We start from the raw sequence: 22,788 nt of genomic DNA on the forward strand, positions 1-22,788 counted from the left end.
TCCCTCTCACAGTTAGTACTATTGAGCAAGGTACCACCTATACTATACCTGTGCATTTGATTTTTCCTGCCTAAATGTAGAACCTTACTTTTTTCACCATTGAATTTCATTTTGTTAGATAGTGCCCAGTGTTTGAGTCTGTCCAGATCCTCCTGTACCTTAAGCCTGTCTTTTGGAGTATTGGCTATTCCTGCCAGCTTGGTGTCATCTGCAAATTTTATGAGTTCCCCATCTATCCCCTCATCCAAATCGTTGATGAAGATGTTGAAGAGCACTGGGCCCAGAACAGAGCCCTGGGGCACCCCACTACACACTTCCTTCCATGTAGATGCTGTTCCATTGAGGACCACACACTGAGTACAGCCTGTCAGCCAGCTACGAATCCATCTGGTGGTGATGCTATCTAACCCACATTTTTCTATCTTATCAAGTAGTAGGTTGTGATCTACTTTGTCAAATGCCTTACTGAAGCCCAAGTAAATTATATCTACAGCATTCCTCTGGTCCACTAGTTTTGTCACTTGGTCAAAATAAGATTTGCCTGGCATGATCTGTTTTTGACAAACCCATGATGGCTTTTAGTGATGACTTTGTTTGTATCAAGGTGTTTGCGGATTTGTTGTTTGATTATCTAAATTCATTAATTTAGTTGAAGAAGTGGAAGGAATTAGATTTGTAGACCTCCCAAAAGTGGGCGGGATGGTTAATATCTTAGATGATTTTAATAGGAACAAGTGTAAAGTTCTTCACATGGACTATGTCCCTACTAATAACTTCAAGGGTCTTCATGGGTTCATTCAGGAAGGGAGATCCCTATGAGAGCCAGAGAGAGAGGAGGTGGGAGGGAAAGAGGGAGGTTAATAAAACGACAGAATAACAGAGTTGGAAGGGACTTGTAGGTCTTGTAGTCCAACTCCTTGCTCAAACAGGGAAAGTATACCATTTCAGACAAATGGCTGTCCAATCGCTTCTTAAAAGCTTCCAGTCTTGGAGCACCCTCAACTTCTGGAGATAAGTCATTCCACTCAGTAATTGCTGTCACTGACAGGAAATTTCTCCTTAGTTGACCATGTTTTCCTGAAAGTAAGACCTACCCTGAAAATAAGTCCTAGCTTGATTTTTGTGGGTGGGCCTAATATAAACCCTACCACAAAAACAAGCCCTAGTTTTGGGGTGAGTCAAACACCTAAAAAACAATCTAGGGTGTAGAACTGCCCCACACCACCCTGCATCCGCTTACCTTGCAGTCGGGCCTCTTCTCGCTGGCCCACTTCTTCTGCGGCATCCCCAGGCCTGCATTTCGCAGTCAGAGGCTTTTTTTGGAAGGCCTCTGCAGTCGAGAAGTGAGCTATGGATTAACTCCATAGCTTGGTTCTTTCCTGCGGTGGCCTTCCAGAAAGGACTTTGTGAAATGGAGGCCGGAGCTCCATTCTCAGCTGCAGAATGAAGCTGCTCCTTCAGCTGCAGAAGAAGTGATCTAGTTGGGCAGGGTTGTTGGTGCCGGTGGGTGAGTGGAAAAGTCACACATACACACCAAATAAAACCTGGTGCCTCTTTTAGAGGCAAGAATAATAATAATAATAATAATAATAATAATAATAATAATAATAATAATAATAATAATAATAATAATAATAATAATAAGAAGAAGAAGAAGAAGAAGAAGAAGAAGAAGAAGAAGAAGAAGACGACGACCAGGTCTTATTTTTGGGGAAATGGTAGGTTGTTTCTCTCCTTGAAAGAGAGGGGGAGAGAGAAGAAGGGAGGGAAGAACAGAAAGAGAAAAACATTTTAAGAGTAAGATTAGTGTGGTAGTGCAGCCATTGACCCAGAGAAGTGAACTCTCTTTTTCTGGATGTCTTCTGGCAGATGCTAGAGAAGAGATCATGTGTAGTTTAAGCTCAGTCAGTGAACTTCTGGGTGCTCTCTGAAATTGGTTGTTTGCAGACATTTCATTACCCATCTAGGTAACACACTCACATGCACTCATGATGTTAGCTAGTTTGGCAAACAGTCAAGCCTGCACTGACAGCACCAGAGAGCAGAGAATACCTTAATTAATTGCACTACATTAATAGTAAAGGGTGGACCCAGAGGGCTGAACCCTTCTATAACTGTTCTAACAACCCTGTGTTTACAACTTGAAACCCTTCGCTTAAGGCAGCCTTCCTAACAGCTAGTGCCCATCCATCATTGTTCAGCAGATAGAGTGGCTGGATGCTCTAGGAAGAACAGAAAGAAATAGGAAAGAAACATGACCAAGATTGCAATAGGAGAAGAGAAGCAGCTGAAGCTGTAGCTTAAACAGGATCTGAATGAGTCCTGTGGGCTTCTGGGCTCCCTCTCCTTTGTGTTCCTCTTCGTTCTCCCAGCTTCGAGAAAACTTAAGTGATACATATCAAATTATCCATTCTAACATTGCAGCAGCAGCCACAGCAGCTCTGGAAATAAATTCAGCAAGAAAGAAGCATGTAAAAACAATCATGTTTTCATGCTTTATTAAGATCTGTGACAGTTGAGTGAGTGGAAAGTATTGAGTGATTTACTATGCGAATGATGTAGTGCAGATAAAATCGACAGCCTTGCTTCAAGCTCATTGGGATCTTTTCTTGGTCACTTCCAACTCGGAGGAGGAATGCATGCAAGACTGGGTATGGAAAGGATTTATGCACATGGCTGACAACAAACAGAATCCATTAGCAGAATCAGGTCTTGCAACCAAGTAAATCAATCCAGCACCTGAACTGGTCATTTTATCTTTCTGCTAAGAGGCATCTTCTTGACAGGAGAAGTGTGATGGGCACAGAGAGAGCGAAGGGCAATATTTGGATTACAGAGGAACTATCCTGAGATTCTGAGAAGGAAATGGAACTGTTCAATCAACTGGGATGGAACAGATTTCGATCTTCAGCTAGTTTCTGGAAGCTCACCAAACAGGCCGGTGTTCCATGAAGAAAAACGAGCGAGACATCTTTTCTCCATTCTCACACAGGACTCACACTGGGTCTCAGCAAACTGATTTTTTTTCCCCTTCTCATTCTAGATTCAGGTTTGAAATTCAACAAGATTCAGTTCTTGTCCTGAACTCTGTGCTGATCTGGCTTGATTCCTTTGTGATTTCTGAAAACACTGACTATGAAAAATACCCTTGGATTACCTTTGTGAGATATGGGTTGGGGACACAAAGTAACTGTCATCCTACTTTGGAGAGAGTGTCAAAGAAGGGGTTGTCTCTTTGAAAGCTGGCAATTATTCCGTAGGATGCTTCCATTCTCTGGTTCATGGTCTGCATTATGATTATGGGAGGTTTCCATGAAAATAATGGGCTGTGAGTAGGGATGTTGTTCTGCAACTTAAGGAACCTTTCTACTCATCTTTGAAAACATGATCCCTAGTAAATTATCTGAGGGAGCTGGGTGGTTGGGAAATATGGATTGATGATAGAGATAGATAGATAGATAAATAGAAGGATAGACAAACAGACAAATAGACAGATAGATGATAGAGATAGTTATCTATCATATATATATATAAAGGTAAAGGTTCCCCCACACATGCATATTAGTCGTTTCCAACTCTAGGGGCCAGTGCTCATCTCCGTTTCAAAGCCGAAGAGCCAGCGCTTGTCCGAGGACGTCTTCGTGGTCATGTGGCCGGCATGACTAGACGCCAAAGGCAAACGGAATTCTGTTACCTTCCCACTGTAGTGGTCCCTATTTTTCTACTTGCATTTTTACGTGCTTTCAAACTGGTAGGTTGGCAGAAGCTGGGACGAGTAACAGGAGCTTACTCTGTTACGCAGCATTCGGGATTCAACCCGCCAAACTGCCGACCTTCTGATCGACAAGCTCAGCATCCTAACCCACTGAACCACCGCATCCCTTTATATATATATAGAATAGATAGATAGATAGATAGATAGATAGATAGATAGATAGATAGATAGATAGAAGATGATAGAGATAGATAGATTATATATATCTTTGTGTGTATATATATATATATATATATATATATATATATATATATATATATATATATATATATATATATACACACATACACAGAGACAGAGAGAGAGAGAGAGAAAGGATAGATAGATAGATAGATAGATAGATAGATAGATAGATAGATAGATAGATAGATAGATAGATAGATAGACAGACAGACAGACAGACAGACAGACAGACAGACAGACAGACAGACAGATAGATATTTGGTATGGGGAAACTATTATCCAGTGGAGATGCAGGAGAGTTGAAAATATTGTGCAGAAGAAAGTTTACTCATAGATAGGATTCCGTAACAGAATTAGGAGACAAGATGTCCTTTTCTATTGAAATCGACTAGCTGAGTGCCCTCATTGCAATTATTTTTCCAAAGCTCTCATGGAAGATACAATTTCATTATGAAATGAATTCACTGGGTAGCTTTTTATTCTCTTGTCTGAAGATGATAAAAGCCCTGGTGATGATTTCTTCTCTAGGAGGCCCTAAATAGCAGAAAGGGTCTCCCTCCCCCTTATCCCAATTATTGGATTGTAAGAGCATCCACTCCCCAAGAGATAAGGCTAACATTATTTCCACAGCTGAAGAGGAATAAGAAATTGCTATTCAGGCTTAATCTTGTTTATTTTATTCTACAAGTGTATTTACTTTATTTCTACCTTTCACGTTCCAGATCTCAGTTAATGATTAAAGCTGGCTGAGATAAGGAACATTGAGGCTTAGGTCTCATTTGAGTTATTTAAGCCTTCTTTATTTCCTTCCTTCCTTCCTTCCTTCCTTCCTTCCTTCCTTCCTTCCTTCCTTCCTTCCTTCCTTCCTTCCTTCCCTCCCTCCCTCCCTCCCTCCCTCCCTCCTTCCTTCCTTCCTTTTTATCTTTGATTGATATGGCTGCCCATCTCAAAATGGTGATTCTGAGCAGCTTGCAGCATTTAAAAATAATACCAACAATACATAATGAAATATAAACAGCAGCCAAGGAGCCAGGGCTAGAGAATCTCTCTCTACCTTGTAGGGTAGGGCAAGGCGGGTTGTATGACATGTGTGAGTTCCGGCACCTTTTTCTTTTACAAAAAAAGCACTGCCTAACACTAACCCTAACCTCCTATGCATACAATGACCGGTCACAGATTTGGAAACACTACTCTTAGCAGTTTGTGCACTCTGATCTCTACTTCACATTTGTCTTTTTTTTTCTTTAAAAGATGAATTTGCAAATGATTTTAAACTAAGATTTGATGAAACGGTGCTATTAAAAATAAAAGCCACGTTGAGGCATTATTGTTTCCTAGTTAAATGAATTTGTTAACATAGTGGATAAATGAATAATGCATTATGCCTGTTGGATGTAGAGCATCTTCTGGTAGTGTTGCATCAATTAATTAATACTTTCATTTATTTTATGTCACCAAGGGATGTCAATTAAGTGGAGACCAAGATCAATTACTGCCATGCTATGAACACTTTATATCCACTTTTTATATCCACTTCTTGTAAAGGTTATGAGCAATATTTCCTCTGGTGGAAAAAAGGTGAAAGATGTAAAAAAAGATGTTTTAGCATTAAATGTGTTATCTTGCCTTTGCTGGAATGCAACAACCTCACTTGTTTTCACTCACCTGACAGCAACTCATAGCTCAGCTTGAGACAAAGGTCTGTGTTCTTGTGGAGTCTGCATGAGACTATCCCAAACAGCAAACCAATTGGAACCCACCCCCTCCCATTTCTATCTCTTTTTTATTTTGAGTGACATTTTTTGGATTTCAGAAATGCAAAATTCATGAAATTCAACATAGATAAAAGTAAGGTTCTACACTTAGGTAAGAAAAGAACAACTGTATAAGTACAGACTAGGTCAGGGGTAGGCAACCTCGGCTCTTTTATGACTCATGGACTTCAACTCCCAGAATTCCTGAGTCAGCTATGCTGACTCAGGCATTCTGGGAGTTGAAGTCCATGAGTCATAGTAGAGCCAAGGTTGCCTACCCCTGGATTAGGTGAAACCTGGCTTAATTTAATTTTTAATTTAATTTAATAATTTGATTTCTATACCGCCCTTCTCCCGAAGGACTCAGGGCGGTGAACAGGGCAATACACAATAAAAATCAGATACAAAAATTAAAAAACCATTAAAAAACCATTAAACATCATGCCCATAAAATCAATACATATTAAGTTAAAAACTAATTTTAAAAACCCCACCCCATCCCGTCAGACCAGGCCAGCTTGTTCGAAAAAGAATGTTTTAAGATCGCGCCGGAAGGAGCGAAGGTCGGGGGCCGTCCGGAGCTCAACCGCTAAGCTGTTCCAAAGGTCTGGCGCGCCCACAGAGAACGCCCTCCCCCTGGGGGTCACCAATCGGCATTCTTTGATCGGCGGCACCCTGAGGAGGCCCTCTCTGTGGGAGCGCACTGGACGGAGGGAAGTTGACGCCGGTCGCAGGTGTTGCCGTAGGTAATCCGGACCCAGTAACTGTGAGAGGGATCTTGGAATCCTGGTAGACAATCACTTAAATATGAACCAACAATGTGTGGCAGCAGCCAAAAAAACCAACGCAATTCTAGGCTAGATTAATAGAGGGATAGAATCAAGATCACATGAAGTTCTATTATCACTTTACAAGGCCTCAGTAAGACCAGACTTGGAATAACACATCCAGTTCTGGTCACCATAATACAAAAAAGAAGTTGAGACCCTGGAGAGAGTGCAGAGAAGAGCAACAAGGGGCTGGAGGATAAAATTTATGAAAAACAGTTATAGGATATGGTATGTTAGTCTAATGAAAAGAAGGAGTGGGGTAACATGATAGCAGTGTTTCAATATTTGAGGGGCTCCTACAAAGACAAGAAGGCATAAAACTATTTTCCAAAGCACCAAAAGGCAAGACAAGAAACAGTGGTTGGAAACTAACCGAGAAGAGAAACAACCTAGAACTAAGGAGACATTTCCTAACAGTGAGAGAAATTAACCAATGGAATAGCTTGCCTTCAGAGGTTGTGGGTGCCCTATCATTGAAGGCTTTCAAAAAGAGATTGGATAACCATTTGTCTGAAATAATATAGGGTCTCCTAATCGAGCAGGAGATTAGAATAGAAGACCTCCAAGGTCACTTCCAACTCTAATGTTCTGTGTTCTGTGATCGTGGCATTGACCTGATTCAAGAACTGTCTCACTTGGAATTATTTCTGAAAAGTCTGTCATGTTATAACCATAGCTATTATTTTTGCCACTTTCACATAAATTTATATTACTGCTGAGCTAAAGAGATAGACTCCCAAATGAGTAGATTGAAACTGACATTTATTTTACATCAGTTGAGTTTGTTGTTCTTGAGTAGAATATCATTACCGAAGCTTAATATTTCTTAAAATTTAGACACAGGAAAGTGTTTTAGTAAGCTAATGAGAAACACCCATTTTCGGAAAGCTTAGTGATGAATCATCAAGGTAGGACCTCAAGATGTTTACTTCAAGGTATGCTTTAGAAGACACTGCACAATTTACAATCCTTTCTCCTAAAATGTGTCCTTCTCTTCCCATTCTGTTTTGATATTCTGTGGTCACCTCTTTCTCATTACATTCCTGCCCAGAGACATCACAAGGACATCTTAAATCACAGGGGGAAGACATCTTGTCTTCTTGAATAATTGTAGATTTGCTACTACCCTTCTGTCTCCAGCTCAGCCCTCCTCCCCCTCCACCCATGCTAAAGAGGAATATCTGCGTCATGGTAGATTTGTGGTTATTGGGCCATTACCTTCAATGAACAAAAAGCAAGTGTAGGGACATGAAATGTAATTCAGAGCAAAGAAATGGGTAGCACTCAATCTGATGGGATAGTGTTGCTCACCATCTTGAAAATTCTCACCTGCAATTCAATAGTATTGGAGGTCCTGACTGCAAAAGCTTTTTGATTCTTGGTGGACCCGCTAAATGGAGTCTGCTCTTTGAAAAGATCCCTACAATTCAAGGAACTGAAAAGCAACATGTACATGAGTGTGTAGTAAGTCTACTCTTCTATGGGGAGATCTCTGAGAACATTACCAGAGCTTTTTCATTGTCTATTTTCTCTCCTCTTTTACTGTGTCATTCATAATAAATAATAATGAATAATAACCCTGTGGCCTGCCACACAAGTCTGTCCCAGTAGTTTGAAAGCAATTCATGACCTCTTGATCCCATGACATTTGAGATATTTGAGAGTTGAGCTGATTTGTGGATGGATTAGCTACCTTCTACTTGAAACCAAAAGAAAACTGGGCTCTTTAATATCATCTTTGAGATGTTATGGTTCTTCAGAATCTACAGGTAACTCAGTGCCCCCTTCATAGACCTCTTGCCCTCTTATGTCTAAAATGTTTCAAGCCTGACGTTCTTCCTCCCCACTTCAGAAGATCTGATGGAAACATCTGAAGTGATTGCAGAGAAGATAGGGCCCATGCACCTATTCTCTTGCTTCCCAGACTACTTTTGCTTTGGGAGGATCAGGGCTGGATCAAAGAAGGATCTGGGGCCCCATTTAGATCACATGAGCTCTTAGCAACAAGATTGGAGGACAGGGGAAAAAAACTTCCTTGTTAACACATTCAGGCTGTTAACACATCTGGGCTTACCCTGGGCAACAGTTTATGGCTGGCTAGTCCTTTAAATCTAGAAGCAACCAAAGCTTAGTGAGATACTCATTTCCGCTTCTCCCACAAAGGACCTTTTCAGGTCCACAGATGCCTTATTTCAATTGTCAGGCTTCTGACATGAACAAACGAAGAAAAGAGCAACAAGATCAAGCAACTCTGTTGTGTGACACATGGTAAACCAAGGATAGCACCTTCAGCCTGATATAGCTCCAAAACAGAGGGACTGATAGTTAACAGGAGTCACAATCCAATGAGGGAACCCCACTGAATTTCTCTTCCACTTTCACAGTTTTGTATCTGCGGAAACACAATATGGTTAAGCTGAAAGTCTCCTAAATTAGGGAATAGGGAGGGATAGAAAAGGTACATCAACAAGAGACTGTGTGGGAGGCTTAAATCTGGAGACTCACAATCTGGTGTTTTAATAAATAGTGTTCCAAGACTTGCTTGGAAAACGTGATGTCCATGAAAATGGGAAGCCTTCTACCCTTGCAATAATTCTAACACAATGTTTAGAAACCTGGAGTGGAAATTTTAGAAATGTTTGCTTTATTCCAACCTGACTGTTTTCAGAATGACACTAAATGACAGTTACATTGTTCTGAATTCATGTCTTTGATTTCAGTATATTTCAAGAATGGGTATCCTTTCCCATCTTTGCCAGCATTTCTACTCAATGAATCTATTTTGATTTCACTCATGTATCTTTAATTCATTTAATTAGTCTTTGTAAAAATTAATGAAGAACGGTGACAAACCAACTTAGAAGACCCCTGGAGTCTTCCATTCATGAGTTGTCCAATCAAGTAGCCATTCCCTTCTGCATGTGGCTCATTATCAGCCAACTGCAGGCGACATAATTAACATGTATAATGCAGATTAAACAAATCCAGACATTTGCTTCCCTGTTTGACGTCGCACTTCCTGATTGTCAGTGCATGGCAATTAATTTTGTGACATATTCATTTGTTTCATTTTCAGCTTTGACACGTCAGTGAGTTATAAAAATTCAATGAAGTTGCCATCTGACTTACATAAAACAAAATTTCTGGATTGGGGAACAAACTTGGCCTTTCAGTTAATGTCACTCAGATGGATTCTGTTCACCGAAGTGCAAATTGTCCCTTTATATTCATGCTATAAAAACCAGATCTCAAGCCACCAGCTTCTCCTCTTTTGTCCTATAACTGAGATTGAGAGAGAGCACAAGAGAGTGCTTCTTAATTTCTTCCCCAGATGTGTCCCTTTCATTTTCTCTTCCTATGAGGGAATGTGTCTTCACTTGGGAGAAGGGGGACTTGAAGAAATGGTTTTGTTTTGCTAGATTGTGAGGGCAAAATTCTTTTAGATTCCATCTTAGATGGTACCTTTTTCATGGATAAATATCTGTACTCAACCTTCTGGTATCCAACAGTTGAAAGGATTCTCAAAGGTTATGTTCCTCTCACAACTTCTGTGACACACTATTTTCAGGATGTCTGTTAATACAGTCTCTTATTTCAGTATTCCAAAAGGTATCTATAGGAATCCACCATCTTAATCTTTCCATTATGAAACTTCTGGTGCCTTCAAGATATTTTCCTAATAAAAATACAAATTATTTTCTTATATTCAGGACGTCTACACATCTTCTATGGTTGATCAGAAATATTCTACAACCTCATTATTTTTGGACATTCCCTCATGTATTTGAGGTTGACAATCACGTGTCTTCTATTTTTCTCTTAGACTTGCATCTGTGATGCCCTTCTCCAGATTCCAAGTGTCACTATTGTCTTCAACTTGAGGTACTCAGAACCGGACACTTTGCATTATGTGAGATCTGCATGAACCATAGTTGATATTATTAATATTTCTTGAGATCTGAATATGATCCTTTGTTGACTTACCATGGCTTTGTTTTCGTCTTGCAACTTGCATTTCTCTAGCCTTTTTAAATTTCAGGATCATTTTTCACTTGGACTGTTATCAAGGTATGTATTGCACACATCAACCAAATATTTCCTATATCAGCAAACTTTCCAGTTATCTATGGTGAAATTAACTTGCTAGCTTGGACCCTGTCAAGAATATTTTGAATGTTGGTTCAGTCTTAATTCATATTAATTCCTCTTTAATAGTACCAGTAAAACCGAAAGGCAGAACTTCACCTCTTATTCTAAATTATTTATAAAATTGGTTCTGCCCAAACCTGGCAGACACCATCTTCCTTATCTCCAGGTTGCAACAAGACTTCAGTGAGCACTTTGGATACAATCCATCAGCCAACTCAACTGGTGTATAGTTTTCCAACTTCTCAACAAAAATATGAATTATTCCTAACAATGGAGATAACAATAGAAGTGCTGTTTTACTGGCATCTAATCATGTTCAGGAAATGAATAAGAATTAAACAAGAATGTAACATTTTTGCCTTTTTCCTTCATAACCCTGGAATTTTAGAAGCCCCATCCTAAACAAAGTCATTAATACATATCTCTAGATTAAACTATATGCCTGGATGCTCAGTAGCCACTTTCAATTGCAAGATTCTTCCAGGAGGAGAAGAAATATGGCTCTTATTTTTATCCTTTTTCCTGCAGGCCAGTTTTTCCCAGAAAATCCCAACAACAGCCCTGATTTCCCATGATTTCACAACAAGAGTGACTCAGGGCAAAAGAAGAGGAAGGGCAAATTCTCCGCTTCAAAGGATTCTCTCTCCACGGGACACTTTATATCTCAGAGCCAATGCCAGCAGATTGTGTGACCCATCGTCAGTTCATTTGTACAGGGAACTGATCATATAATTATTTATGTATTCAATTGCCAATTACAAGTTCATTCCTGGAACAAAAAATGAACTATTACAATTTGTACTGAAAGCAGACAAGAAAAATCTTTGTTAGATTAGATTAAGACAAATGCATAAACCACACACAAAAAAGTGGTTTAATAAATTGGTTCAATTGTATCCTGCTATAGAAGTAATTGGCTTTAAGTCAGAGAGGAGATTATCAACTGTGTGGTTTATTAATGTTTTACGGACTTTGTGTGCTGCATCTTAAATGAAAAAACTGAATAGCCTCAGTAGAGATATCCTTATGGCACAGCCAAAGTTATTGGTAGGATGACTAGGAAAGGTCAAATAGATCAGAAAATGTAACCGCTTAATCATGTTGCTGAAGTTCAATTTAAGTTGCAAAAGTGTGGTTTTCAGCCTTTTAGCCTCTCAGCGCAACACACCTATATATCTATATCATATTATGAGTTGTTATTAACTTTGAAAGCAATATGAGGACTGCACTAAAAAAATTAGGGTTTTGAGAAAGAGGAAAATAGGTTTTAAACAAACACATAACTAACTATATTGTTTCTAGTTTATATCGATTTTAGTTGATTGTTCATTGAAAAAAACATATCCCATGGAGGGCTGTAGCCATTGATTTCAATCGATTGCCATTGTTCAATCAGTTGGACAAATTTCTTAAACTGCTTGGAAATAAGAGATTTTAGGGACTGAAGTTAAATGTCCCTATTCAGTCAGCAGCTTATTGATCATGAAAGCAAATATTTTGTCTGCTAGGTCTTTCTTGCATGCTGGTGCTGGAGAAGAGAGTAGACACCCAAAGGGGAGGAGGAGGAGGAGGAGGAGGAGGAGGAGGAGGAGGAGGAGGAGGAGGAGGAGGAGGAGGAGGAGGAGGAGGAAAGAAGGTCAGAGGCAAAGGGATGATAGCCAATTGCCACATTGTCCTTGGCATCCAGATCAATGGGACAGATGCTAATGTCAAACTTTCTAGGATAGGGCTTGTCATCTCCTGGCAATTGCTTGGCCAGCATATCTACATGTAATAATAATAATAATAATAATAATAATAATAATAATAATAATAATAATAATAATAATAATAATAATAATAATAATAATAATAATTTGGAAGGGACCTTGGAGGTCATCTAGTCCAACCCCCTGCTAAGGCAGGAAACCCTATACCATTTCAGACAAATGGCTGTCCAGTCTCTTCTTAAAAACCTCCAGTGCTGGAGCATTCACCGCTTCTGGAGGCAGGTTGCTTAACTGTTCTAACTGTCAGGAAGTTTCTCCTTAGTTCTAGGTTGCTTCTCTCCTTGATTAGTTTCCATCCATTGCTTCTTGTCCTGCCTTCAGGTGCTTTGGAGAATAGCTTAACTTCTTTGTGGCAGCCCCTGAGATATTGGAACACTGCTATCATGTCACCCCTCACCCTTCTCTTCATTAAACTACACATACCCAATTCCAGCAACCATTCCTTATATGTTTCTAAAAAAAGATCAGAAAAGACTTGTGAACTTACCAATCTGTTGTCTCAAAGGTTATTTTTCACCAGGCAACTGGACTTTCTTTTTTTCCTCTTTGAAAACGTTTCACTTCTCATCCAAGAAGCCTTTTCAGCTCTGACTGGATGATGAGAAACGGAAGTCAGAGCTGAAGAAGCTTCTTGGATGAGAAGCGAAATGTCTACAAAGAGAACAAAGAAAGTCCAGTTGCCTCATGTCAAAGCACCATTGGGACAACCCTGACCTGGATGATGGAGAATCTCCACAGACATCTTACCAGTCTGTTAAAAAAAAGCCAAAACAATAATGCTAAACAAAAGAAAAGAAAAATAAAGCAATAGTCCCTGTCCCTTTCCCTGTTATTATCATGTCATCATGACAGCCATTCTTGTCTTCCAGAGGTTGCGCAACCATGTCTCTGTAGGCTGCTTCCTTCTCAGTGTGGTGTGCAACCGATTGTACATTCTATGAACAGCCGAGGGTGTGCAAAATATGCTCAGTCGTGCTGAGCAGACTCACTCCCCTTTTGTTACTGATGAAACATGAGGAAAGGCTTTCCCCCCAATCTTTCCATTTCTAGGCAAGGAGATAGCCATGGTGCTTTGCCTGAACAGGTCAGGTGCAGTTTCCATGCAAGAAGCTTCCTCCAGGAGGTCCTTAGTACTCTTTGAACTTGGTTGATTTCTTGCAGATGTTTCATTACCAAAACCTAGGTCATGTCAGCAGTGCTGGTAGGCAGTGGAGTTTGCTCTAAGTTTATGTTCTGGTGGCTTGCCCTGTCGGTGGGAGTGGTCTTTGGTTGGGCTGTTTATGATTAGCTTGTTTGGCAGTTCCTTGATTGGGGTATTGTCTACTTCTTAAGGGGACGCGGTGGCTCAGTGGGCTAGGATGCTGAGCTTGTTGATCAGATGGTCAGCAGTTTGGCCGGTCGAATCCCGAGTGTCGCATAACAGAGTGAGTGCCTGTTACTCGTCCCAGCTTCTGCCAACCTAGCAGTTTGAAAGCATGTAAAAATGCAAGTAGAAAAATAGGGACCACTACGGTGGGAAGGTAACAGCGTTCCGTGCACCTTTGGCGTCCAGTCATGCCGGCCACATGACCATGGAGACATCCTCAGACAAGCGCTGGCTCTTCGGCTTTGAAACGGAGATGAGCACCAGCCCCTAGAGTTGGAAACGACTAGCATGCATGTGCGGGGGAACCTTTACCTTTACTTTACCTACTTCTTAACTGGGAAAAGCCATGGTGACACAGTGGTTAGAATGCATTATTGCAGGCTGACTTACTGCTCACTGCCAGGAATTTGATCCTGCCAGGCTCAAGGTTGACTCAGCCTTCCCTCCTTAAAATGAGATTGTTGGGGGCAATATGCAGACTCTGTAAACTGCTTAGAGAGGGCTGTAAAGCACTATGAAATTGGTATATAAGTCTACGTTCTACTGCTAGTATTGGCCTGATGTTCATCTTGGTGTTAATCTATGCTGATCTGGGTGTTCATCACTGGTGGGGAGGTGTCTTTTTGTTGTTGTTGTTGTTGTTGTTGTTCCTTTTTTGGCTTGTTGATTGTCTCTTTTGTATGGTATGTAGAGCTTTCTTTGAGTGAGGCATCAAACTTTGATGCTTTGTGGGGTAGAGGCAGTCGTGTCCATCAAGGAAAGCAAAGCAGATCTACTTGGCACTCAGACCAACTTGCACCCAGCTGTTTTCAGGAAAAAGTGCCTAGTGCAATTTTATTGCCCTTTTCATTTGAACTACATGAAAAAATATGGGCTTACATTTTTGGAAGAAAGCATCCGAATGGGTTTATCTTTCATTTTAGAGTGTAGTGTTTCACTTTATATGGTAGAGGTGGCATGGACAGCCTTTAACACAAAGTCACTGCTGTCCTGTCCGATTTCTCCCTTGGAAAGACAGAGCCATTGGTATCATCTCAGATCTTCCCTACTTCAGTATTGATTTTTGCAACAGCAGCACACAGTCCAAGGTGTTACTGATGAAGCAATTTGCAAAATCTCTAATCTCTGCCAGCAAGATCCACTCATATGATCACCATTTTACCTTTTTAAAAAGTATGTCATCAACAATGCAAGCGGAACAAATGCTTCTTTTGCTGAGATTAGCAAAAGTGCATATTTAAAAAAGAGGAATGCCTTTTTAAAACATACCCCCCTTGGGAAATTGAGAAGGATGTTTTGATAATGTAGCCTGAATTATGTACTGAAAACTCTGTTCCTGTATCTCTGATTACCCAGTCATCATGATGCTTTCTAAATATGTAGATTTTAACTGAAAAACCAATAAAACTTGTTTTTTTTTAAAAAAAACATACCCCTATCACTTCTTTTCTGAAATCCATTTCAGTCTCCCCCCCCTTCCCCCTCCCCCCCAGGCTCTTGTTCAAGGAAAAAAGGTCATATTCCCCAACGGCAAGTATAGAGCAAAGAAATATTTATTAAGCAAGAATATATGACTTTTTGCACTCACAGAAGCTCGATGGCACCTATGGGAAAAGGCTGATTTATCGCTGAACTTTTTGGAAAGGCAGGGCATGAATGCTTTCAATAAATACACTTTTCAGAAAGCAGAAGATATCCACTGCCCCCCAGAAGCAATAATATAGCCCCATAATTTCTGTGAAAGGGATCCAGAGGCCACTATCTTCCTAGGGGTGTTGACTTACACCCTTGTCCCATTATTTTGCCTGAAGAATTGGGGTGAACCTCAAGTGCAAGTGGCTGCAGTTGCAAGAGGAAAATCCATGATGGATTAGTGGGGGACCCCTTCGTATTTTTGGCTTGTAGTCTCTTCTTTCTCCTTCTCGGTGCCCTGGGTAGAACTAGCAGGCCACAGGATTTCTACCCGCAGTTTGCCTCCAGTCACTCACCTGCTTGCCTGCAGGTGTCCTCTGACAGAAGCTGGAGGAAATGCCAGGCGCTCCCTCGGCAACGTGCCTAGGCAACGGTGCTAAATCACACCCCAGTGCGCAGGCATGCTCTCTCCAGCTTCCCTTCCCATTTGCAGCTGTGTGCATCAGGCTAAATCCAAGCAGGGCGTGACAGATGCATGGGAAGACAATGCTAGCAAAAATCCCCAGCTTTCAGCAGTCGGAAATCAAGTCTGCTAAGGCCCCTTGTGCCGGGTGTGCTTGTGAACGTGCACGCATGGCAAAGGGGAAAAAGAACCCTTCAAGACAAATGCTCATTAAGATCCTGGCTTGATAGGAAATGGCACAAGGCCAAAAATACCCTTCAAGGGGATTAATGGTGCATACAAAGTAGGTGAGGAGCAAAAGGGAGGGGTGGCTTTAAAGGCTGGGAGAGAAGGAGGCACCCTTGCAACCTGGAACTTCCCGTGTCAGGATGGAAACAGGAGAGAGAGTGTCTTTGCTCTTGTAGGGTACCTGGGGGGGGGGGTTTCCCCATTGGCTGGCATGTCTCAGCAGCCATCACTATTTTGTTCATTAAAAGGATGAGCTTCTGCCTTTAAGGCTTCTGAGCTCTGTGAATTGGAGCATTAAGTGAGACGTTCATTCTCAGTGTGCAAATGAAGGCATGGCTAGAATCTTGCTGAAGTGGCCCAGGCATTGTGGGCATCTTCTTAGGAAGATCCCAAACAACAGCCGTTGTCAGTAACTGCAAAAGATCCACCATCTTCCCCAAAAGGGCCAAACAAGCAAGACTCCACACACCCACTTCATGGTCTGTTTCTGTTGCTCCCTTCTGAGATGAGATTTCAAGGTATTTCCAGCAGGGCTACCTAATTCTGTTACAGCTTTTGTTCCCTATACCATCTGTCTGGTAAACTCACAAGAGTCATTTTTCTCACCATGTATATGTATACATGTAAACTAGACTGTGTTGTTTCTCTGGGCCACATGTGTGTCTCTCTCTCTCTCTGTGTGTGTGTGTGTGTGTGTGTGTGTGTGTGTGTGTGTGCATAATTTATTTTATTTATTGTCATGTTAATGCAGTGTGTATGCAGTGGAGGCGGTTACCCTTTGAGAGCTGTATGCAATGAAATCTCATCTTAATCTATGCTGATTAGTGTACATTTGAAATAACAATAAAGTTGTTCTATTCTATTCTGTTCTGTTCTGTTCTATTCTTTCTGAATTCTATTCTATTCTATTCTGTTCTATTCTATTCTATTCTATTCTATTCTATTCTATTCTATTCTATTCTATTCTATTCTATTCTATTCTATTCTATTCTATTCTATTCTATTCTATTCTATTCTATTCCTGGGAATGAGGGCTCTGAGTTGCTGGCCAGGGTGCTGAATGAGTTGTCAACCACCAGGATTTATCCAGATGGTGGGAAATATTAATTACACGGAAAACGTATCTCTGGCATTAACAGAACAGAGGCTGCAGACATCTCAGCCACTGTCTCTGTTCCATCACAGGGTGGCTTGCAAAAATCAAGCCCTACTGTGACATCCCCAAGAGACAGGGAGAGGCACCCCAGCCAAGAAAGGTTACCTTCACTGAAACGTATCAGCTGAAGGATATAATACAGTGGTCCTCAACTTACAACAGTTTGTTTAGTGACTTTTTGAAGTTACAATGGCACTGGCAAACATGATTTAGGACCATTTTTCGCACTTATGACCATTGCAGCATCCTCAGGGTCATGTGATTCACATTCGGATGCTTGGCAACTGGTTCACATTTATGACAGTCATAGTGTCCCATCTTTTGTGACCTTCTGAGAGCCAAAGTCAATGAGGAAGCCAGGTTCACTTAACAGCTGTGTAATTAATTTAACAACTGCAGTGATTCGCTTAACACAGGTGATGAGTAAAGTCATAAAATGGGACAAAACTCACTGAACAAATTTCTCACTTAGCAACATACATTTTGGGCTCCATTGCGGTTGTAAGTTGAGGACTACCTGTATTGGTTTCAGTGAAACACATTTAGAGATAATCGGGAGAGAAAATTAAAGGTTTTACAGATAGTTTCCAAGATTGTTTTTTTTTTAAAAAAATATTTCATCTGGGCTGCAAAGAGTTCTACAAAGAGTTCAGTTTGGGAACTTTTATGGAAAACAATTTTAAAAGCAGGCATGCAGTGAATGGCCTGATTTTTCACGCCAAATATCCAGCTACGGTTGGTAATCAAAATTCACCTTCCCAGTTGGGTTCCCTTCAGGGGTGGCGCTCACAAGCAACTGCTGGGCTCTCCATCAATGCAAACCCAAGGGTGCTCGGGCACCTGGCCCCATTTTTGGTTCACAGCTGAAGCAGATTCCCAGTGGAGACCCCAACTCTTGTCTTGGTGACTTGGCAACCTTACCCTGCCATGTGGGTATGGATCTAAATGTAAATATGATATAAAGAATGGTTGCTGGAATTGGATATGTGTCTATTTTTATGAACAGAAGGACTAGGGGTAACATGATAGCAGTCTTCCAATATCTCAGGGGTTGCCACAAAGAAGAGGGAGTCAAGCTGTTCCCCAAAGCACCTGAAGGAAGGACAAGAAGCAATGGGTGGAAACTAACCAAGGAGAGAAGCAACCTAGAACTAAGGAGAAACTTCCTGACAGTTAGAACAATTAACCAGTGGAACAGCCTGCCTCCAGAAGCGGTGGATGCTCCAACACTGGACATTTTTAAGAAGAGACTGGACACTCATTTGTCTGAAATGGTATAAGGTTTCCTGCCTGAGCAGGGGGTTGGACTAGATGACCTCCAAGGTCCCTTCCAGCTCTATTCTATTCTATTCTATTCTATTCTATTCTATTCTATTCTATTCTATTCTATTCTATTCTGTTCTGTTCTGTTCTGTTGTTGTTCTTGTTCTGTTCTACTATCTTTTGCAAGGAACAGTATCAACAGGTTACAATGGTTGTAAGTGCTCTGAGAGGTATTTGGATTGAAATAGAGATAGAGTAGAGATACAATGGAGGAAGACACAACCCTTACAAGCTGTTGCTGTTTGGTGGGGGAGAAGAAGGGTCCTCTTCCAATTTGTATCTCCAGAAGCTCCCAGAAAGGCCTCTTCCTGAAAGGTCCTCTTCCTGAAAGGGTTGGACATCTCTCGTTCTGCTCCCTCCAGCAGCCCCTGGCTACAATGATGGGATGACGTCAATTTGTGCTCCAGGCAGCTCCTCGTAGAAGACTAATTTGAAGCAGATGGAGAACTAGAGGCCACAGAACAATTTTGGTTTATCGTGACCTTGCTAGATTTCTATATGGAGACATCTCTCTCTCCTACTTTACAAGAAATTCTCCCTTTACTAAGTCTAACATATCTGCTGTCTTGACTCCAGGCACTGATAGGCAGGCCACTTTGGTGAAAAACTGGACTGGAAAATGCATTTTTCCTGACATTTTGTAATCTCTTACCAATATGGCACACACGCCATGAACATTAACTATATAATATGCGATGGGTAAGCACCGAGTAAGGCTTTGTAAAAGCTATGGCCTCATAGGCTACCTCCTATGCGGTGTGATTTCAATTCAGCTCAGAGTGATAGATCCATTAGCCACACCTGGACCTTCTTATCCAGTTCAGATTAAAATGGAGGAGTTTAATAAGTAAATCTTTGAGCTCCTAGCCATTCCATTTCCTAATATTTAAAGGGAGGGAGAAATCCACTTTCTCTGTCATCAGAAGAGAGTAGTTACCTTTGCCATTTCAAACCAGTCAAATTTAAATGTAATTTGCTGCACTTTTGTCACAGATATTATCTTGACGTTTGTTAGCACTTCTCTTTGACAGTATCCCTAACACCACAACTGCTATTCCATTAAAAAAACCCTAATAATATATTTTTTCCATTAGAAAATAGCAGAGAGAGAGAGAGAAAAACATGAACAGGGCAGCATTCAGTGTGCAGAACTGTGACGCTCAATAAAACACAGAGCTGGCTGTGGATAAGGTGACCAGAACTGCCTGCAAAACAGCCTTTTCATCTGGTGATTCTCCTGGTTATAGGATCATCCAAGAGTGTTGTCATTCTTGGAAAAGAGCTTCCCGAGGTTTGGCTCCAGGCCTGCTTTTCCCTCACCCACCTTTTCCAGGGCCTGATCATCACCAGAAGTGGATAAAGATGGAGCAAATTTCTGCTTGTGAAAACAGAGAACCAGCAGCACTGTGCTTAGTAGGATCTCAAGAACTTCAGGAGAAAGGTCTTTCCCCATCATTGATATCCAAAGAAGGGTGGAGGAATCTTGGGCAATTATCTGGCCCAGAAAGGGTAGCCATTCTGATTCAAAGTTCTGAGAAGGGAGGGAGATGACTTTGCCAGGATTGGAAACCAGCTTGAAAAGGGATCTGGGGATGCCTGCCTTCTGTTGACACGTTGAGCTGATTCTGATGCCACCTCAGCCAAAATTAAACTGATATAGGGGGTAGGGGGTCCTCTTCTTTCTTGCAAGCCTACCATCATTCCTGTCCAAATATAAACCTCCAACCCCAGTGGTGGGATTCAGCCAGTATGCACCGGTTTGGCAATTTTTTGTTGCCCAGACTCAGAATGGACTTCTTGGAAGCAGCATCCACACAGAGAACCGGTTGTTCACATATTTGAATCCTACCACTATTCAGATTTATCTTGCCTGGCAATGGGGAGTTTCCACACAGGCCCCATCATGGCTTGTGCCAGGTCTGTATGAAGCCTTTGTATGCATCTTCAGCACCAAGGAGATGCTTGGAAATAGATGAAGGCTTTTGCTTTTTCCAAATCTTCACTGAACAAGTTCCTAATTCCTGAGCCAATTCCAAACTCAGCCCAATAAAGTTCATAAAGTATTACATTACTGGAAACAGAACACTGTCTTGGACTGATCTGAGCCAGCAAAGCAATTTTTACCTAACAGAGTGTTTTGTAAAAGGAATAGGACAAAACCATCAGCATCTAAGGGAAGTATGTAAAACTTCCTGATGTTGCAGATAATATTCAAGGCCTGGGCTGAAAATAACCATGATAAGCACTCTTTGCAGGGCTTAAGCACTTAATGGGCTTTAATTTCCTTTTATTTGTTTTCTCCTGAGAAAACATATACAACTGTCTGGCATCACTCATGAAGAACGTTCTCAGTTTACATACCTAGGCAACACAAATTTGGAATTTGCAGAGTGAGTTTGTAAGCAAGGAATGTTTTCAACAATTATGGCCCTATTGGATTCTAAATTTGGGACTTGGTCTTAAACCAAATTTCTCAGAATAGAATAGAGTAGACAATATGGAAGAGAGAATAGAATAGAATAGAATAGAATAGAATAGAATAGAATAGAATAGAATAGAATAGAATAGAATAGAATAGAATAGCATAGCATAGCATAGCATAGCATAGCATAGCATAGCATAGAATAGAATAGAATAGAATAGAATAGAATAGAATAGAATAGAATAGAATAGACAATATGGAAGAGAGAATAGACTAGACTAGACTAGACTAGACTAGACTAGAATAGAATAGAATAGAATAGAATAGAATAGAATAGAATAGACAATATGGAAGAATAGAATAGAATAGAATAGAATAGAATAGAATAGAATAGAATAGACAATATGGAAGAATAGAATAGAATAGAATAGAATAGAATAGAATAGAATAGAATAGAATAGAATAGAATAGAATAGAACAGAACAGAATAGAATAGACAATATGGAAGAGAGAATAGAATAGAATAGAATAGAATAGAATAGAATAGAATAGAATAGAATAGAATAGAATAGAATAGAACAGAACAGAACAGAACAGAACAGAATAGAATAGAATAGAATAGAATAGAATAGACAATATGGAAGAATAGAATAGAATAGAATAGAATAGAATAGAATAGAATAGAATAGAATAGAATAGAATAGAATAGAATAGAATAGAATAGAATAGACAATATGGAAGAATAGAATTAGAATAGAATAGAATAGAATAGAATAGAATAGACAATATGGAAGAGAGAATAGAATAGACTAGAATAGAATAGACTAGAATAGAATAGAATAGACAATATGGAAGAATAGAATAGAATAGAATAGAATAGAATAGAATAGAATAGAATAGAATAGAATAGAATAGAATAGAATAGAATAGAATGGAATGGAATGGAATGGAATAGAATAGACAATATGGAAGAGAGAATAGAATAGAATAGAATAGAATAGAATAGAATAGAATAGAATAGACAACATGGAAGAATAGAATAGAATAGAATAGAATAGAATAGAATAGAATAGAATAGAATAGAATAGAATAGAATAGACAATATGGAAGAATAGAATAGAATAGAATAGAATAGAATAGAATAGAATAGAATAGAATAGAATAGAATAGAATAGAATAGACAATATGGAAGAATAGAATAGAATAGAATAGAATAGAATAGAATAGAATAGAATAGAATAGAATAGAATAGAATAGAATAGAATAGAATAGACAATATGGAAGAGAGAATAGAATAGACTAGAATAGAATAGACTAGAATAGAATAGAATAGACAATATGGAAGAATAGAATAGAATAGAATAGAATAGAATAGAATAGAATAGAATAGAATAGAATAGAATAGAATAGAATAGAATAGAATAGAATAGAATAGAATAGAATAGAATAGAATAGAATGGAATGGAATAGAATAGAATAGACAATATGGAAGAGAGAATAGAATAGAATAGAATAGAATAGAATAGAATAGAATAGAATAGAATAGAATAGAATAGAATAGACAACATGGAAGAATAGAATAGAATAGAATAGAATAGAATAGAATAGAATAGAATAGAATAGAATAGAATAGAATAGAATAGAATAGAATAGAATAGAATAGAATAGAATAGAATGCTTTATTGGCCAAGTGTGATTGGACACACAAGGAATTTGTCTCTGGTGCATAAGTTCTCAG

At 39.9% G+C, this 22,788-nt stretch overlaps 1 long non-coding RNA gene across 1 annotated transcript in view; it reads left to right on the forward strand.

The window, feature by feature from the left end:
- The first annotated feature begins 1,661 nt into the window (after window positions 1-1,661).
- The window catches only part of LOC310640195, a 50,367-nt gene continuing 29,240 nt past the window's right edge, over window positions 1,662-22,788 (forward strand). The window contains exon 1 of the long non-coding RNA XR_014492490.1: window positions 1,662-1,698. This is a non-coding gene — a long non-coding RNA (uncharacterized lncRNA). The remainder of the gene's footprint in view (window positions 1,699-22,788) is intronic.

The sequence above is a fragment of the Vipera ursinii genome, assembly GCF_947247035.1.
Source record: "Vipera ursinii genome assembly, chromosome: 4".
In the NCBI taxonomy this organism is placed as follows: domain Eukaryota; kingdom Metazoa; phylum Chordata; class Lepidosauria; order Squamata; family Viperidae; genus Vipera; species Vipera ursinii.